Source organism: Poecilia latipinna, unplaced genomic scaffold, assembly GCF_001443285.1.
Source record: "Poecilia latipinna isolate Pla-1442-1.1 unplaced genomic scaffold, P_latipinna-1.0 Scaffold2363, whole genome shotgun sequence".
NCBI lineage: Eukaryota > Metazoa > Chordata > Actinopteri > Cyprinodontiformes > Poeciliidae > Poecilia > Poecilia latipinna.
The window spans coordinates 4,774-20,376 of record NW_015114979.1 but is presented as its reverse complement, the minus strand read 5'-3'; the positions used below and the strand labels follow the sequence as shown (position 1 = coordinate 20,376).

General features: G+C 36.7%; 1 long non-coding RNA gene across 1 annotated transcript in view; it reads left to right on the top strand.

Annotated features, from left to right (window-relative positions):
• The window catches only part of LOC106937504 (uncharacterized), a 51,990-nt gene extending 36,713 nt beyond the window's left edge, over nucleotides 1-15,277 (top strand). The window contains exons 2-3 of the long non-coding RNA XR_001422406.1: nucleotides 12,578-12,640; nucleotides 15,116-15,277. This is a non-coding gene — a long non-coding RNA (uncharacterized LOC106937504). The remainder of the gene's footprint in view (nucleotides 1-12,577; nucleotides 12,641-15,115) is intronic.
• The last annotated feature ends 326 nt before the right edge of the window (nucleotides 15,278-15,603 follow it).

Below are 15,603 nucleotides of genomic sequence, written 5' to 3'. Positions count from 1 at the left end.
AACTGGTGACACTGATCCAGCTGGAAGTGGCTGTTGACACAGCTTGGCATCAGGAATATGAGAGATATTGAGCTTGTTTTATTTTAGTAGATAATTTGCCTTTTTATTCATGCTCATTATGGTGCATTTCATCAGAATTTCATGCTGGCATGGAGACTCTTTAAAGTAAATTGATACCTTAGCTTCCTCTGAAGATGAGCAGTCTCCTCCTGAGGCTAGAGCAACGCTCTGTTGTAAGTGGAGTGTTGGAACACCATCCGCTCATCCTGCCCATCCATACTGTGACGAATGGCAGGAAATCAGACGGTTGCCATGACAAGCAGATTATGAAATCCCTCTGTCTAGATGACTTAGATCCGTCTCTGCTTCTTAATCGTTAAATGTGATTAAAACAAACAAACTAAGCATTATTAGATTAATCAAACATGAACTCTTTGTTGCTGATCATGTTTTTCTCTTTAATGAAATGCTGCTTGAAATTAACATGGCTTTCACTAATTAGATTTTGCATTGCCCTGAGAAACACCAGACATCTCTTATTTGCCTGGAGACAGTTTTGAGATCCTTGTCAAGGCCATGAGATCAAATGTCGGAGCAAAGCAAACATTTCTGTTCTTCTGCAAAGTTCACAGGACTTGACTGAGTTGCCTGCACTGCACTGCTTAAGGAGCAGATTATTGTTGGCGAGACCTTAAGAGAACTCTGTTGCCTTAGTAAAAAGTTAAAAATACAGAATTGGATTAAGGTAATACAAGGACAATATGATGAAAAATAATCAGCATAAGTAGTAATGAAAGTTATTGAATGGTCACTTCAAAGAGACACTTAACTATTCTAAAGCCATGCATGTGTGTTCAGAAAACCGTTGTGATCTTGGATTAAAGAGGGTTAACGTTTGCATGAATAGCAAGTATGTGTGTTTGTGAGTGGCAGCGGGTTCTACATTGTTGTCAAAAATAATCCCGTCAGCATAATCCTCCTCTGTGAGTCATTAATTACATTTAAAATTGGATGCAATCTAGCTGATTCAGGCCTTTCTTTTCAGTCCTTCTCACCTTTTGCTGCACAAAGACTTTGTTGCTTCAAAGGCTAAATGCTTGGCCAAAGGATTCTGTCTGATTTACATTTAAATGTATATTGCTTTTTGATTGCATTAACTCATACTGTGCCGCTATAGTGTGTGCCATTTTCAGATTAATGCTGCTATATGAATGATGATTATAATGGGATATATACCACATTGGATGAACTATTGTGAAAAAGTTCAATATTTTTTTGTTCTTCACCTCCGAAAATGATACTGTTGTATAGATTGGTGGAATTAAATATTTCAGCCTTTATTGTCATTTTGTTGACTATTCCCTCCTGACAATGAAATCCTAAATTTTCAGCAACGTCAAATGTCAGGCTTCTGAAAAGTATTTAAATTCATTTGTGTTTTCAATACTTACTCGAACCTCCTTTTGCATGAGTTACTGCATCACTAGGACGTGGCATGGAGACAATCAACCTGTGGCATTCTGAGATGTAATGGAAGCCCAAGTTACTTTAATAGAAGCCTTCAGGTTATCTGCATTATTGGGCCGATTATCTTTAATTTTCCACTCAACAATAACCCATATATTCTCTATGAGGTTCAGGTCTGGCCAGTTTTGTTGCCCAATCATGCACAGTAACACCATGGTCACTGAACCTGTTTTTGATATCCTTCTCTGACTGTGAACACTTCACGTTAGGCTTCAAAAAATATGGATTCTGTGCTTCTTTGCTCTTTCTCCACAAAGCAAACTTAATTTCCCAATGAAATGCAAACTTTCCTTTCATCTAAATAGTGAACTGGACTAAAGAGCAACAGTCTAGTCTCTTTCTTTCCTTAGCCTTGTGGACCATATGTAGGATTTGCCAGCTGACTCCAGTCTCAGTCTACTTCTTGTAAATCTGCCTCCATCAGATTCTTGGAAGGCATTTTTCTGACAATCCTCTCAAGGCTGTGCACTACACTACCACACTTTTTCTTTTCATAAAACGTTGCCTGTATATGCTTGGGCAAAGCACTCTGTAAACATCCTGCTTCTTTAGCGAGGATGTTTTGTTACTTGCCCTCTTTGTGCAGGATGTTGATGACTGTCTTATTGGACATCTGTCCACTTAGCAATCTTCCCAATGTTTGAGTAGCCTACTGACCCAGACTGAGAGATTACTTAGAGGCACAGGAGATTTTTTCAGTTGTTTTGAGTTAATTAGCTCACAACTTTATCACAGTTCTCAAATTTTCTCTGTTGCTTTTTTCTCTAATTGTCTGCCCAGCTGTGCTTTTTATCTTAATTTAGCTGAAGTGCATTTGTGTGCGTGTGTCCTCACAACAAATTTACATATCTTCACCTTCCTTAAATAATGGCCTAATTGATTTAGCCAAAATTGATTTTTTTTTTCTTTTGCCTAGGAAATCTTTCACAAATAAAAGGGGATCTTTATTTTTCTTTTATTTATTTATTTATTTATTTATTTATTTATTTATTTATTTATTTATTTATTTTTGCTAAAATCAGTTTTGTCGTTATTTTATGAAGGTGATGACATGGATTGTTCAGTGCATTGTTCCTGTTTTATTATTATATTGATAATACAATTTTAATTGTCCAAAACATTTTTTTGAGATCATTCTTATAGCCTTTATCCTAAACTGCATTTCTTGTACAATAATATGATTTATTTCACTGAAATAAACTCAGTAAACAAATGCAATTCTGGAGGTTTTTTTTGCTTCATTCAATCTGCATGTACCCATTTATAACGTGGTGCTTTTTAATCCTTATCCAGTTTTGTCCTCTCTCACATGTGCCTCTGTTCTTTCTGAAGATCTTCTGTCCCTTTTTCTCTGTTTGGTGGCAGGAGGCAACTTGCCATGCATTTCACGTTGAACTCTGAGTATGTTGCTATGGTGGTTGCTAGGGATTTAGCCTAGAGTGACGTGAAAGTCCAAATATTAAAGGTGTCCTTCTGATGCAGAGGCCATTAAAGCTGTGCAGAATGAGCAATTGCCTCAGAGAGACTTTTTTTATGCCCTTTTTTTATTATCATGCCTATCGCTTTTGAAACAGCAGAATTGGTTTTCAAAACACAAGGAAGGATTAGATGAAAAAAGAAAGCTTTGGGAAACGTGGAAACACTCCCTGTTTATATCCATGTTTATTACATTTTACATTTAGGCACTTTTTTTTAATTACATTTTTAGGCACATTTATTTTACCATAGAGGTGCATGATAATGCACAGTAGTATTATCACATAAAAACATGCCTTTGAATTGAATGTCAGACATTACATGATTTATAGTTTGTTTTTTTGTTTTTTTTTAACTAAAGAAATAATTTCTTAATCCCAAATGTAAATTGAATATTACTGAATCCCTCACTAAGTTTCTTCAAAGAGTCTCCTGTAGCAGTTTGCGTTACAATCACTCTGAAGAAGTCTCTGACTAAAGACATTTTTTTGTTTGTTTTATTGTCTTATAAATAGGAGGTTCGGGGTTGTCAATTAAGGTATATATTCTATGAGACGTGCTTCTTTGCACAATTTACTCTGGAAGTTTCAGAGCAGAGCATCAAAGAGAGCCACCCTTTTTTAATAAATGTGTTGAACTTAGTAAAATTTCTTGCTTTGCTGCTGCCACCCTAACAGATCATGGCAGAAGATATAGCACTCTTCACATTAGATATCAGAAAGTATCTTTAACATTTTCTTTAAATATATTTTACTTATTCTCTTCCTGATGTCAGTTTTAAATCTACACAGCACTCATACTTGAAGTAGAAAAATATTTCAATCACATTACTTGTACCAATATCATATTTGAAAACAACTTGGAATCTTGTATGATTAGCAGTGATTTATTATGGCATTTGTCATTCTCATCATGACAAGGCTGACTGAGTTTGAGATGATTCATTCTTATATACTTTTTGGTATAATAAATACCACAAAATGTGTTAAAGTTTAAATTCTTATTGGCTAACCTTATTTATTAGCTTATTTACTAATTTCGACATTGCTGTTCCAGTCCAAGAGGTGGCGCTCACCTATTTGTTTTTTTGTGACTTAACAAAACGGCATCTTTGGTTGAGAAAACACGCTAAATATTCCATGTTGACATTATTAATTAAGCACTGTGGTTATTCTGTGCTAAACAAAATCTGTGGACATAATTTTTGCATGTTGATACTTCATGTATTGTTAGCATCTGTCTTTATTTGTTTCCCATTATTCTGAACACTGAATAATGAACCACCGTTCAAAGTATCAATAAGAGCAACTGTTTGCGTCCCATAATATATTTTGATTGGATGTTTGAATTCTTCTGAGTGCCTTTCTGCTTGTGTGTGACTGCTCAATATGATGGTTTATCAAGCCTGTAGCAATCGATAGCTGCCTAAATGATGATATCCATTGCCTAAATCAGGGCCTGAGGAGAAAAAGACCAGCTCTGCCCTTCCTCCTACTTCCCCTGTCGCAGTCCACAGCTGTAGCAGCTGTCACACAACCTGAGGCAGGCTAGTTAGCCCACAGAAAAGAGTCTGAACCCTTGATCAATAATTTGAGTCTGTCTGCTTAATTGCTCATTGGTCAACAATGGCGCCAGACTATATGTAAGTGATGTTCCCCCGGGTGATCGACTTCAGCTCCATTTCCACCCACTACCCTCCTAGTGTTGGGCTCGCAGTCTATTCCTGCCCATTCTCTCTTCTCCTGCATTCTCGCTTATGTTCGTCCATGTTCGCAATGGGGAAATTCTGACCCGATCAGCTTTTTGCCCGCCATCCCCGAGGAATGACACCATCTAGAAAACAGCAGAGGTACTTCTTTCGAACCAGGCCCGTTACTCAATGGCCGCTCAGGTAAATATCCGGGTTTAATGCTGAACAGAAGTGTTAGCCATCTACTTCAGCCTGCCATTTCAGGGAGCCGCGGGAAATTAGCAAGACTTGTTGTAAGTTTTCTCAACGGCTTATTGTTTGATCTAATGCAGACACACTTTATGAGAATAGCGCAGTATTGATTTTGTTCATTGTGAATTATGTGAATAGATAAAAGCGTGAGTGTGCATATATATTAGATAATTATACACTGGGGTGCTAATGTAAAATTTCTGCTGAATAAATATGAAATATTGCTTCTATCAGCATCCAGCTTGTGTCCCTAAAGCTAGTCATTTGAGATGATAATTGGGATAGTATGTTTGCTTTTTTCTGATGAGATGAGACGTTGTGAAAGCGTTCTTCAGCCTCAATTTAAATGTGTATTGATCAGTGTGAGGCTTAGGAGCTCAAATCCAAACGGCACTGAAGCCTTTCACACTTATATAAATTCTTTGTTTCTTACGTTATAGTTGAAAGAAATTAACTTTTTAACACAAATCATCACATACTGTATATCGTTACCTATTTGTATTTATTGTTACGTTTTCCCTTCAGTAGTGGTGGGCTAATGCCATGATTTAAATGAAGTATTGATCAGTTTAGGAGGGGAGAATGGAGAGAGAGGGAGCGATTGTGAGGGAAAGAAAGCTAGACCAGGGTTATCGGTGTGGATCGCACACAAGAAAGAGACTGCTAACGGATGAGACACGTTTTAAGCGATTCCGTAAAATGGATTTCTGCATAAACTGCATTTTTAAATTAGGAATTACAGCCAGGTTCTTCTGTGTGACACATTGCGGGAGGTAAAGATGGACGCTGAAATTACAACATTGTTTTGAGCACAACAGAAATTGCCTTTTTTCTTCTTGTTTCATGTTTTTATGGAGTATTTGCCAGTCCAAATACAGATGGTCAAAGAGTTTTGGTCTTGTTAGCTGTCCGTGAGTCCATTTTGTCTCCATGACACCTGCAGCAGCATCGGGCTCACCGGACAAAGCCTTCGTCCAACTGAACCAGGAGCTTGGTCTGTTCGTCTTTTGCATGCTATCCTCCTTTCCTTTCACCCAACCTCTCTCCTTTTCCTCTCTCTCTCTTTCTCTGTCTTTCGCTTGCTCTCTTCCCCTCCAACCCTACCTCTCTTGTGATTTACCTCCGGTGATTTGTATTAATTATTGGCCTCTTTAATATTATTGGATGTCCTTTAGACTTGTCAAGAATTGCAAGTAACTATTCTACTTTTCTCTTTTCTGGTGTAGATTAGTGTTAAAGCACAGAGGACAATTGTAATTTAAACTTTAGGGAATTAGTTTAAATATGTAGATATATTCTTCAGTTCTATCAAGCACTATACAAAAATTCTATAAAATGTACTTTCCATCCTTGTTGTACATATTATATATATATATATGTACATACTCCAGACAATCAATAATTCAGTAATTCATTTCAGCTTTCAGTTATTTGCACCTATATGTAATATTTTTTCTGAGTCTATGTGTCTGTTCTGGCATTTCCATGACACAATCTGTAGTTAAATACATTAGGCCTGCCTCTGAAAGACAGGACACTGTATGTTTCCTTGCTTTATAGTATCTTCTTAGAATCACAGGGATCTATTGTACATTGTAGCTTCAGCAAAGAGTAAGTGAGTTTGCTGCACAGAAAAGGTATGTGCCAGATTGATTTTTCTCCTCTTCTCAGCACCCTGCCTCCTTTGTGGTTCCGCATTTGGACATCCTGGAGCAAATATCTCTCAGTTGCTGCCTGACCAGCTGGAAAACTGGATGGATCTTTAAAGGACCAGCTGTACGCCAGAACACCTGAAACAGGTTGAGAGCTCAACCAGGCCTAGGAGCTCCAGTGTGAGGTACAGTGTCTACTGCTAAGCATGCAACTATTTCAGAAGGCCTCAAATTCAGTCCCATCTACAGCAGATTCAGAGCAGGACAGCAACTTGAACAGTACACCTTATTATATTGTAATGCGTCGTAGAAAGAGAAAGAAAATTATCAAAACAAAGAGGCTACAGTGGCGCCAGGTAGTGGAATATGGACATTTATTTTTTCTATGTTAAATGTACAGGCTAAATGTCCATAGGACTCTGACAAGTGGTGAATGTGTTTTGATGTTTGGAGGTTAACATAAGGTTCATGTTTTCACAGTGAAAACTAACCAACCACTCTGACACTTGGTAGATCAATAGTGGATTTGTCACCTGTTGCTAAGGTTCAGAGCAGACTGATTTTTTTGTTCATGTGCTATTCCATCATGCACATGGCTGTATAAAAAAGACAATGATAAAAACATAAAATACTGTAGTGTTTATAATTCCTTTCAAAAATCACTGTATGTTTATAGCTTTAATTTTCCTTTAGACATGGAAGTGCAAAGCATGAAAGTGATGTGGTGACGTTTTGAAATTGATGTGATGGGGCATCAAATTTCTTTTAAGTTATGTTTGATATATACACAGCATTTTTATAACAACTGAAGGTAACATAGTTACTGGATGCTATAAGATGGCACTATGTGCCTACAAAATACATAATACCACCCCTTTAAATGGTATTATGTATTTTATAGGCATACATAATGCCTCTGTATGCCTATGCTGCCAGGTCCAGTGTCAAATTTGAGTGAATCTTTGTGAATTGTACCCTTAGTTTTAGGTGATATGGGGGACTTGTTTTTGTGCAGGTATGGTCTTTTGATGTTGTAGGATCAATGTTTGAGGTGTTTTGTGCTCAGAGATGGCATTCTGCTTACCTTGGTTGCAGTAGCTGGTACAACTCTGGTGGTGCAGCTGTTTGTCATGTTTGTGTTGCAGTAATTTCAGTAAAAAATTCCTTAATTTACCATTGTCTGAGTGAAATAGCAGATAGCTTCTTTCACAGAGCCAATTCATAAATTATCACCAGAGCAGGCAGAACAAAAGAAGTTTGTTAAACCAATAGATGAATAAGTTAAAACAAATTTTGTGTGTGTGTATATATATATATATATACACACACACACATTAAAAATGTTCATATATCTGCTTTAGACATTCATGCCATACTCAACTTTTAATTCATATTGGTTTATAATGTTTGATATATGTAGATTTCTCAATAGATTTTTGTTATGGCCAAGAAATGTAAGTATTTTATGTCAAATTCCTATAATTTTATATATTTGAAATGGATATTACTTAACTCTATACAACATCCTTTCAGTTATTCTCTGGTCTTCTGCAGATTACGATGATGAGTGTGAGGAATTGATGGAAGTGTGGATTAAATCGAACACAATCAGTCAGTTCAAAATAAGGCTTTGTTGAACCATCGAATTTGCATTTTTCTGTTATGACAAAAAATATTATTATATTCTTTTATCTATTGCCAGTGATGTTTCATAATTACCTAATTAACTGTAGCTCTATATGCTTTGTTATATTACGGACTGAATAGTGACTCAGTCCCATTTATTGCAGCAAAATAAAACGAACCCCTAAAAACCTCCTATTGAAAAACAATTTTCAATATGCAGCAAGTGGAGCTGTATACCAAATTGCAATCTCCATTGCATTACCTGTGTGTTGAGTATCGCACTCATAAATATATGATGATCAGATGTAATTTTTGAATGCTGTGTTAAAAGTGTCATGCATTCACCTAACTGCCCTTTCTCCTCTTACCAAATATATGTTTTTAGTGGTTAATATACTAAAGCTCACAGAGACAGGAACAAAGTCTTATAGTAAAGAAAGAAAAGTCAGGATAAAACAAAAGTGTAATAATTATAAATAATGGATTCATAACAGGCTTTTGCAGAGCTATGAAATATATATAAATATATCTTTTAAGAAACTGTTATTATTCATTCCAAAACATTGAGAGAGCAAGTTTTTCAAATAAAAATGAAAGGTTATTGATGTAAAACTGTGACTTCTTAAGCCTAAGTATTCTAGATGAAAATGAATAACTTACCAAATTTTGAGTGATCAATAGAGGCACATGTTTTTCAATCAGACTACAATCCATGAAAGGCATAATAGCTTTATTTTAGCTCAACAAGTTAAACTGGCCACAACATTTTGCATAAGGGTTTTGCAGTGATGTAATCAAGGTGGCAATCTACTCAAGACGTATTGTATAAGTGAGAGGAGAGAAATTAAATGTTTTTTTTTTCTTTCTGTGGGTGGATTACTGATGATAAAGTTTGATCAGGTGAGATCAGTGTAGCTTGATACTTGGAAAAAAAAACCTTGATTACAGAAAATGTCAACTTTTTTCTGTTTTTGATTTGCTTAAAATGTTTACATTTATTTTTCATCAAAATGCTTTTCAAATAGAGTAATTAAATGAAACATAACTAACTTATACATGTAAGATATATTAGCAGACATTCTTTTTCTAAGCAGCTGATGTTTCACCTACAGCTTGCTATCATGCAATAATTTCAGGTGCAGAAATTTAAGTTGACAAGATTATCTCCACAGAAAAGTTAAGCACCATTCTGCAGATTCTGTATAATTTGAACGTGTCATTTTTTATTTTTGTAAGCTAGATTTAGAGCCGTACAGGTTAAGAAATGCTTATCTTTATCATTAGAATGTCATGTTCTCTGGTTGGGGACTGAGATGTTAAATTTTCTTCAAAATGTAATGTGACTTAGGCGGAATTTCTCACATTTTTGAAGATGGTTCTGTGAATGCTTAAAAAATATATCAAATATATCTATCCAAGAGTTTCCCTTTTTATGTGGAGAGACATTGATTATGAGACCACTCAACTCCAATAAAGCCGAACACATCATAGATGGAAATCGAATCCCTCAGTTTTGGTCAAATTTTAAAGGATATTTTAAAAGAAGCTAAAAGATAATTGATTTACTTAGTATCCACCATTCTTTTTTAAATGAATAGCCTGTGTCTTGTTTTTAGGTGTAGAAGTCATGGTTGATATTTATTCCTTGCAGAATTCATCATTGAGTGAAATGCTTGAGCAGATGGAGCACATCAATGAGTAACAGTTGCCCAAAGTGTAGAACAGTGTCAGGCAATGCAGATTATTTTGGTCTGTTTTTGTCTTAAATAATAATTTATGTAGTCAGAAAACATAGATTGCTTGGTACCTTCTTGTGATACAACCTTAAGAAAATAGTTACCAAACCTTGACCAATATTTTGGAAATTAATTTTTAAGTCAGTTTCAATTTGACTGTTAAAATGTGGCTGATGAGTGGAGATAGTCTCCGCTACTTCTAATCTTTGGTTGACTTTAAACCAACCACTGACCAGCATCTGGATGTCATTGGTCAGACCAGCTGCTGTGTTGTCTGGATGGAAAGAGATCAGCTTCCTAGAACCGTTAGCATGTCCAGATAGATTATGAAAGGTTGCTATAGAGCCAGTCAAAATTTCTGTCAACCAAAGAAATGAACATTGAGATGCAAAAGCAGAAGAATATATGTTTCTGAGAGGTCAGCTTTTTGGTGTATTCACACCTGACACATTTGATCCACTTTAAACAAACCACAGTTTGTTTTCCCCTTTCATCTGGGCCTTTTGTGCAGGTATGAAGATACTCAAGGAAATCCTGGTTCAAACCAAAGAACCGGATCGAGACCCGCTTTTTGAGGGGCTTCCAAATGGTACGGTTTGCTTCTGGTGTGAAGGCAGACTGGACTTGATTCGGAAAGTCCACAGGAAACTTATGTCTGTTTGGACTTAATGAGCCACCGTTGATGGGCATTATGGTAAAAATGAGTCCTTCATTATTGCTAACGGTGCTGCTCCGTGTACTGAAATAATACCAGCTGAATTTGCAGTTGCTTTTCCAAAATTAATATCACATTGCAACACCTGCATCATATCATCTGCTCTTGACATTCAAAATTGTGCTGCAGTTGTAATAACAGCAGCACAATGCTGTTATTTGCTGTTATTGCTGTTATTTGAAAGTTAACAGCAATAAGCTGCTGCAGAACTTTCAAAGTTTGTTTTATTTGTTTTGTTTTATTTGTTTCTGTCCCGTCCTCTGTCATTTCTGTCAAATGGGAGCAATGACCGCCACCTGCGTGGCTTTGTTTACAGACAGCTTGCTAAAATGCAAAGCACATCAAATGAAAAACAATAAAAGCCCGCTTTCAGTCCAGACCAAACAAGACGACCAAAGGACTTTTCTGGTGTGAATATATACCGTTAGTCATGCTTGGTCAAGGTGTTTTTTACCCAGCCACTCCAAGCACACTACAGTCTGGTCAATCTAAATTTTGATTTCCTTTGGAGGCTTTCTATTCTAGAATACCCTACTATTTGTTGCATGTTGTGTATAATGTCATCTTGGTAATTAATAGAAACCTTCGTTATATTTTTAAGAATAAAATAAATTATGCGTTACTAAAGGTGGTAATTATCCATGCTGTAGGACTGAATATTACCCACATTATGTTACAGAAATGCATATTTCCCTTACTCATTGCATGTTGTAGATGTTTTGCTTGCTTGAGGTTTAAAAACGCTTCTTTAATTAATACTGGAATGATAAAATCTACTTCCTTACACTGTGGATTTTGTGATTCAAAGTGTAGAAAAATATATTTCTGGAAGCTCACTTTTATCAGCACATTTGTAGGTTGCCTTAGTAAAGTTTTTTATTTATTTATTTATTTTTTTTTTTTTTGAAGAATAACAATGAGCAAGTTCAGCTAGATGAGGAAAATAAGGTACATCTGGAACATTGTAAACAAGCAGCACCACTAATTTGACATTGCAAATTTTTCAAAGCCATTCCTGGTACTATCTATCTATAGCATATATAGTGTTTTATGCATTAGTGCCTCTGGCTTAATGCATGCCCCCTCTCCAAGACGTAAATTACAGCAACAGCACATTATTCTTTTTCATTTTAGGTTAAGAAAATTATATCTAAAAGACAAGAAGATGTATTTTATGCCTACTGATGCAGGTTGACACATATTTCTAAAAGCATATAGTAAAGATTTGGTCTTCTATTTCTTTCTATTTGTATTTTTTTTTATTTATGCAGATGTGCATTTGCGTGCACGTGTGCGTGCGGGGCACACGTGTTTCTGATTTCCGTGTCCTCTGTCTCCATGTCACCTTTGTTGACTTTGTCTCTCCTCCTGCAACACTGTGCTCTCCGCTTTAATGACGCATACATCCTACCTTCAGTCAACTACCTAATCCCAGCAGCGCTAGCTCAGGAACAGATTACTGCTGCCAGACACCAGAGGAGAGAGCAGCAGAGAGGGGAGGGGGCTGCAGGGGAGAAAACAATGCTTCACTGACACAATATACAGAGGAATGGAGAAGGCATGCACAGAATGCTTACCAACAATATGATTGCATTTTTAATCCTGAAAATGTCAATATGATGTTAAATAAAATAATATAACTTGTAAAAGCTTCATTTTAGTTTGTTAAATTGTATGTGTTCAGTTCAAATTAGATTGCTATGTTTAGTGTGACTTTTCACATCAGTAAGCCACTTGGCTGGAAAATATTCAAACAAGTACCTACAAGGTGATAAGATAGATCAAACATAAAGAGTTTTCTATGACTGAAATTACCTACAGTGGCATCAGCAAACAAATATAGTTTTGTAGAATGGATATGCTGCATGTTTTTTAAATGGTCATTCTTTCTTTCTGTCTCTAGACCAAAGTGAAGACCCTCCCCACTGTATGACAAAGTATCCAACATGGCTCCTTCCCTCAGCAGGTATAGTTACAGCTGCACAGACCTCAAGACGAAAACAAAACACTGGTGTCTGATGTTGCCGAAGTAGTGCACAGTGCAATATGTTTTTCATATGTAATCGTTGCGTTAATGGGGTGACAGTAATAGTTTTAAAATTGCCTTCTCCACGAGCCAGCTCCAGATTCCCTCTGCCTTTACAACAAATTGATAAGCACGTTTTTTGTGTTCATATTAATAACAACTTTTAATGATGATTTTGAATAGATTTTTAACAGTATAAGAGTGTGTGTGTGATAGATCAGAAGCAGACGGTCTGTGGCAACCCTTAAACACAGGGTTAATTAGAGCTTTTTACTGCCCTCTCATGCAGGTGTAAATAATTGGGAGTGGGGTCTGGTCTGTCCAGCAGCTGTTGTCACCCTGCCAGCTGACACACAAGACCATGACTTTTAGGACCAAATGATTGCCAATAAAACATTTGATTGAGAGACGAAGAGAGTGAGAACCATAAACAGGCAGGAATCTGCCCTTTAATTCCACCATCTCCAGAGAATTGGTTTTACCGTGCTGGGGAGTAGGTGTCGGACACAAGGAGTTTAGTTGTCTGCCCAAGGACTGAAATTTAATTTAGCTTGTGTGTAGCCGTTCTGGTTGCTTGTGAGTGTGCATAGCTGGGTGTACATGTGAACATGGTTCTCTAGTGTGATTTTAGTATTTTTAAAGTGAAACTTTAGAAATAAAAAGCTTTGCATGATGGACATATAAATGTTTGTGCTGTTATATTTGTGTTTACTGTATTTTGTGTTTTTTTTTTTTTGTTGTTTTTTTTATTCTCCTGTGACCTAAAAATTGCACATTGCTGGTTTCTGCAAGATTTTTCTCTGTCTGGTTGTACTGAAGTTTTTATTTTCATTGTATACTGCTTTGTTGTTACTGGATTTGAACTCATTCTTGTGTATTTTTTTCATCCCCAATGTTTTATCATTGCTTTAACCTGTAAACCTTGAAAATTATTTTCTGTTCCTGCTGGCAACATTTATTTTTTTTGTTGTTGTAATTTTCTGGTGTTTGCTGAAATATGTGTGTAGGGGAAAAAAAAACAGCGACTGAAATGTTCGACAATGGTTACTTTGGCTTTTCACTGCAGCCAGTTGATAACACTGCTTCATGTGTATATGTGTGTCTGTTTATGTGTTTAGGTCCAGGTTTCTGATGAAAGCCTCGAGCAGAGGCATATATCAGAGCTCTAGTACTAATAAAAGGCCAGCAAGCTTTGTTCCTCTCCGTCTGGGAACACCACTGGTTTTTACTGCCTCTCTGACAGTAAGATAAAGTGCCCTTCCAATTAGAAAAATATTTGAACGCATACCTACCAACAGCAATCCTAGGGTTTTATTGTTTATGACTCTTGATCAGGAATTCTTGCTATTTTCACACTGCTTTTTTTCCTTCTTTTTTTTTTTTTGTCGTCATGTTCTGGGTATGAACATGCTAAAATGCCCTGTGTATAAGCAGTGTTATGCTTATGCGGTTTTAGGTGGTTGTCTATTTTTTTTCTTTTTTTCTGCTTTGTTTCACAGGGTGAGGTAGCGCACCGTTATGTTTTGGTATGAATTTCGGACTAAGACTGTTGATGTTTTAGCATATTGCATGAGACGATCCTAGCGCCTGTGTGTGTTTGGGTAGATGTCATTCTTGTTTCCCCTGTCATCCATCTCTGCCTCATACAGAAATGTGTGCATATACACTTAACTGCTGACGCTAGTCCTCTCTCGTACTGTAGATGTTTTTTTCCCCCCTTCTTTCCAGAGAGTGCATTAAAATTAAATTCTCTCTTGTTGTGAAAAGAGGCACACGTAAAAAATAATTGGCTGTAGGAGAGAACAAAGGGCTGGCTCCTCTCCCCTCCCTGCACACCACAACCAGGCATTAATACCAAGCCTGCTGCATTGTTCTGCTGTCTGCAGCCATCCCCCTAGCCAGACACTCAGCTCTGGAGAAGTCACTTTTAATGTCTGATAATCAAGGTGAATTTTCAAAAAGCTGCCATTTTCAAATGGTGGTGTATATATTATGTGTAGATGGGAGTTCAGGACTGGAGGATCCCTTTTTTGGTGAGAGAGAGGGAGAGTGATAGACTGACGGAGAAAGCGAGAGAGAGAGAGAGAGAGAGAGAGAGAGAGAGAGAGAGAGAGAGAGCGTTTCAGTAATGTGAAGTGAAAGAGAGACACCTAACGGCAAAAGATGGAACTGCTGGAGGATTTTTGGACTAATCATAAGTAGTTAGGAGAACAGAAAGCAGCTAAAATATCAGTGTCACTGCAGAATTTGGTTCAGCAATTTGATTTGAGGGTTTAAATATTTACTTCTGCAACAAAAACATATACACGAAATACAGCAGGAAACCTAACCATCCAGAGCATCCATACCGTCTGTGCTTCTAGAGTGTAAAGGTAGTGTGTGTTTTTTTTTTGTTTTTTTTGCTTTTTTTTGTAGAGAACAAATGCTTCATAGTGTTACACCTTTCTGAAGGAAATTCTTGGGCAGTGTTACCAGGGAATCAGGGATCCAGCAGCCAAGCAGTGGAGCTCCATTTCCTTGCTACAGGGCACAGACTCATCTTCTTCTTGCTCCTCCCTCCCCCGTTTTCTCCCCCTTCACTAGGTATGATTATTTCTCCTTCGCTCCAACACACCATTATATTCCAGTCTGCAGTTACCCCTCCCTGCTGTCATTTTTCATACCATGTTTTTGCCCATGTGCAGCACTGCACATTTGCGCTGTGCCTGGGCAATATGTAAAGGAAGCGAATGTATGCAGTGTGCAGAATGTAATAAGTATATATATATATATATATATATATATATATATATATATATATATATATATATATATATATATATTTTTTTTTTTTTTTTTTTTTTTTTTTTTGTGGGAGTTTGGGGTTTTTTTTTTTTTTTTTTTTTTCCCCCGCTCTTTTAAAA